The following is a 5,304-nucleotide window of genomic DNA, read 5'->3' as shown; positions in this document are numbered from 1 at the left end:
CCTAGTCCTCCCTGCACTGCCCATCTCTATCTTCTCTGGACACTAGGCCCCTGTGATACCAACACACCTTGGTGATTACCCACTTACCATCTGAGGGCAGCAGGCTCACCATAGCTCCCTGTGTATGTGTGTGTGTACATAATAGTCAGAGGGCAACTTGTAGGAGTTGTCTCTCCTACAAGTTTGAGATCAAACTCAAAGTTTTCAGGCTTGGCAGCCAGTGACTTTATCTGCTGAGCCATCTCAACAACCCCTAGATATTTTTCGTTCCTAATACTTCTTCAATCAATTTTGTTCCTTTTCTATAAAATATTCTTATTTGCATATTACCATTTCGCATTTAAATGTCAAATATACTAAAATTTTATTTACTGTAAAGATTAAAGGTGACTCATTTTTTTAAAAAAATCCTTTGATCTTAAAATTATTGAAATAAACATATTTTAAATTTTTAAGCAAGTATACATTAAATGATGAGTAGGATTTGCAGCATTCAGTTTACTATATGGTTTTCCAAAGCATTATCAAAACACCCCCTACTTGAAGTAATTTTGTAGTGGTATTGGAAGTAAATCAGAATATGAAGGTGTCCACTGTAACCTCATTTTGAAGATGCAAGTCTGAAAACGTGGAGACAAGCAATGCAAACACTAAGCCACTTGGAGTCCTCTTCCAAGGTCAGTTGTAATAAGCTTCATAGCCACTACCACATAAAGTAATCTCTAATCCAGCTAGGCAAGGTAGCACATTCCAATTCTTTTGTTGTTGGTTTTTGTTTGTTTGTTTGTTTGTTTGTTTGTTTTGAGACTGGATCTCCCTGAAGCCCAGCTGGCCTGGAACTCACTATGTAGTTCAGGCTGGCCTCAATTTCACAGAGACACACCTGCTTCTGCCTTCTGAATGCTGGAATTAAAGGTGTTTGCCACCACACACAGCCACATTCTAGTTCTTAACATTTGGAAAGATGAAGCAGAAAGATCTCAGGTTCAAGGCCAGCGCAGGGTGCAAAGTGATGCCCTACCTCAAACACGAGACAAATAAAATAAGAACCTCTAATCTGGCTCCTTAATTACAGTAAGAGAGCTCTCGAGAGTATGAGAGAGGATTCTGTATCACTACCCAAATTTTTAGCAAGGAATAAAGATGATTAGATGGAGAAAGATAAGTTGGCTCATTCAAAAGAAAGGAGTAAAAATCCAGAGGATGTCACACCTAATTTTACAGCTGTCGGGAGCCGTAGGCCCCTACCCCAGGAAATAGCAAGACCTGATTCCTGGCAAAGCTGTTTTTCAGACATCAAGGCTGGCCTGGTTTGAGATTAATTTCTCATGTAATTGCTAAGAAACTTTGGTATTACTCTGTAATCATACAAGTGTAACCTCTTAATTGATTTATAACTTGCTATATAGAATTGTGGTGTTACTATGGAATTTATTCTGTGATCAATTGGTGTGGTGTTATTGTGATAATCATTCTGTTAATTGAATTGCTCTACTTCAATGGAATTGTCCCTGCCAACTTCCCCCTCTCCTCACTATAAAAACTTTGTGTAGATGTTCATTAAATGAGACTTGATCAGAAAGCCTGTCTTGTCTCCATTCTTCGCATCTCTTGTCCCTTTCCGTCCCCCTTCGTCCCTCCAGAAACCCACGCTGACTGTCTCGCGGGTCGGGACATACAGCAAACTCAGTTCACCCTGGAGCTGAAAAATAAGCATGAAGGCTATCCTACTGATCAGAAGAGAAGTAATACATTTTGTAATTTGGGATAACCTATGATACAATTTTACTGTTTTAATTAAAATTTTTTGACTTACTTTTATTTTATGTGCATATGTATTTTGCCTGTAAGTGCACACGTGTACGTGCACCACATGCATGCTCACAAGGCCAGAAGAGGGTGTTGGATCCCATGAAACTGGAGTTACAGATGGTTGTTAGCCACCATATGGGTGCTAGGAATAGAACCCAGGTCCTCTGCAAGAGCAGCCAGTGCTCTTAACTGCTGAGCCATCACTTCAGCTCTTTTTTTTAGTAGAATGAAGAGTTCATTTGGTTTATGGTTAAGCTAGGCATGGTAGTGCACACCTTTAACCTAAGCATTTGGGAGGTAGAAGTAGGCAGATCTCTGAAATTGAGGCCAACCTGGTCTACATAGCCAGTTCCAGGGGGCTACTAGGGAGACCCTGAATCAAAAAATAGAAATAAAAAGAATAAAAGTCATCTTCATATTCTAAAGCTGAGTTCAAATGGTGGAAAAAACTGAAGGCTACCTATGCAAGTAACTAATGGCTTAACAAATTCCATTATTTAATTTCAAACTCTGATGAAAATTACGTCAGCTGAGCCAAATGTACATTCCTACTGCAACCCCAGACAGCTTCCTAATGGTTCATTAAGCAGCTAATTAGACTTGTATTTCTCTCAGACACAGGCTAACAGAACCCACCCAATAGACAAACCTTTGGCTTAATCGCTGCCATCCTTATATCTTGCTGTGGTATTCAGAGGCAGCTTATGAGGGATTTGTGTTCTAGAAAAAAAATATTTTAGACATCCTGTCAGTGTACTGATTTTGATTTGTTTTGTTGAACATTACTCAAAATAGAGTAGTAGGGAATTTGGTAATTCCACAGCTTAAATAGAAAAGAAGCCAAGCACAGCAGTGCTCACCTGCTACTGAGAGGCTGAAGCAAGAGGATTGCCTGAGCCTGGTCTGGCAGTACAGCAAGGCCTGTCTCAAGAAAAAAAGAATTCCAAGTAGTAAGAACTGGGGAATAGTCAATAGTGAAGCACTTGCCTAACTCTAGGTTCAATCCATAGTACTTCAAAGTAAAATAAAATAAAATAGTAAAGTAAAATAAATGGAGAAACAATGTCTTTGTTGGTAAGTGGAAGAAGTGGTAGAGGTCGCTCATATCATTCATGACTGTAATGTAGGCTTTGAGGGGAAGAGGAATATCTTCCTATCCTGATGTGAAGAAAACCCCAGTATATAGATTCAAGGTCCACTTATTTGGATGGTCAAGGGACAAGGTATTGCCCCTATAGAGAATCCAAGTGTGCAGAATTTTGCCCTGGATCTGTTGTGGCAAAACATAAATTTGTAGATCTCTTGCAAAATGGCAATTTTTAAAATTTTTACTTAAAATGAGATCTTTATTCTTGTTTGTTTGTTCGTTTTGTTTTTGATACAGGATCTCCCTGTAGCCCCAACTGGCCTGGAAGTCACTATTTAGACCATGCTGGTCTTAATTTGATGGAGATTCAACTGCTTCTGCCTTCGGAGTGATGGGATTAAAGGCATGCGCCACCATACCTGGTGAGATCTTTATTCTTAAATTTTTTTCATTTATTTACTTTGTGTGTGTTTGGGTGTGTACATGCCATGGCACATGTGTGGAGGTCAGAAGGCAACTTGTGGGAGTTGGTTCTCTCCTTCTACCGTGTGGGTTCTGGGAATCAAACTCACATTGTCATGCTTGATTGCGAACACCTCTACCCACTGAGTCAGCTCACTGGCCCAAGCTTTTTATTCTTATTATAAGAATTGTCACTATAGTTGGGTTAAGTCTATTACTGTCCATATAGTTTATCTATTTCAAGTAAATATTTTATATTTGTTTTCCAGCAACTTTCTAGCATAAATTATAATCTTAAAAATAAAACAGCATAAATTGTTCATAAGTGCTGACATCTAGTGGCTGTTGTTATTTGTTGATAAAGTACTATTCAGTTTGTCTTTTCTGCTGGCTACATCACAGTGTGTGATTTAAAAAAATACTCTTCACAGTTTAATACTCTCATGCTGTATGTATCTAATATAACTGTGTCTTATATTATCTCTAAAAAATTTTAAAGTATTTCTGAATTTAGCTAATATTATTTCTCCATATAATACCCTACACACTTCAAATACTGTTATTAAGAAAAATCATTCTGAAACCTTGAAATTAAACCAATGTTTTCCTTTTTTCCTTTTCAGTGGTGTTGGGGATAAAACCTAGAGCCTCAAACATTCTAGTCATACTGTCACTGAGCTATACCCTCACCCCAAAATTCAAACTTATTTTCCCATGCAAGCATGCCATTTAACACATCCATCATAGCACTCTGCCAAAGGTATTGAGATTTGAACATGGCACAGAAGAAAGGAAGTCTGGGGGGGGGAAGGTGCAGGCAAGCTTTCCAAACTTCCTCAAATTTTTTTTCCATTTTTGAGACAGTTTCATGTATCCATAGACTCACTATGTAGGTAAGGATGAACTTAAACTCATTCTCTTGAATCTGCCTCCTGAGTGCTGGGATTACAGGAATGTGCCAACATGCCAAGTTTATTTTCTGGTAGAGATTAAACTCAGGACTTTGTGCATACTAGGCAAAAATCCACCAACTTCAGCCTATACCATGCTATTTAAAATTTTTCTTTTGTCTCTGTTTATGAATATAGATAGCATCATCGAATAGTCACGGTGGTGAAATTCCTTGAGATTTCTTGAAGGTTTGGTAATCTTGACACAAGAATGAAAACATACCTACTGGGCCTGTGCTTTTCCCAGGCTATCCCTAGAAACACAAAATGGAATTTTGTGGACCTTATCACTGAGAAATTTTAAAGCAAGGAAAATAAACATGTCATGGAATAATTACAATTAGGGGGATAGAATATTTTATTTACTTTTGTGTGTGTGTGTGTGTGTGTGTGTGTGTGTGTGTGTGCTTTCTGGAGTCAGTTCTCTCTTTCTGTGTGAGTTCCTGGACTCGAACTCAGGTCATCATGTTTGGTGGCAGGTCCCTTTACCTGCTGACCCAGGTTGCTGTACCTCCACTATATTTTTTGAGACAGAACCTGGAACTCACCAATTAGACTACACTCTGACCAGAAAGCCCCAGAGACCCTCCTGCATCTGATCCTGCTTCCCAGTGCTGGAGTTATAGGCACCCACAGACATACACTCTCAGGCCTCTCTTTTATGTGGGTGCTTTGGATCTAAACTCAGGTCCTGATCCTTGTACAACAAGCACTTTACACACTGAGCATTTCCTTAGCCCTTTCTGTTTCTATCATGTTTTCTTAAAAAATATCCGAAGAACCTGAAAGAGAAGAACAGCAGGAAACAGGCCTTAATAAGGGAGATATAGATAAAAATGGGGTTAGCTTAAGGGAAGGGAGGAGGGAAGGTTATAAAAGGAACCTATGGGATAAAGGGAAAGAAGGAGCTGAAGAAAAGTGGGACCATAGGAGAGGGTAATAGTAAGGGAGAAATGGGAAAAATGGGGGGACCTTAAATGGGGAAACCATAGT

Source organism: Nannospalax galili, unplaced genomic scaffold (genome assembly GCF_000622305.1).
Source record: "Nannospalax galili isolate Female #2095 unplaced genomic scaffold, S.galili_v1.0 scaffold1943, whole genome shotgun sequence".
NCBI classification, from domain to species: Eukaryota; Metazoa; Chordata; class Mammalia; order Rodentia; family Spalacidae; genus Nannospalax; species Nannospalax galili.
The sequence above is the reverse complement of the archived record's forward strand: the minus strand, read 5'-3'. Positions refer to the sequence as shown.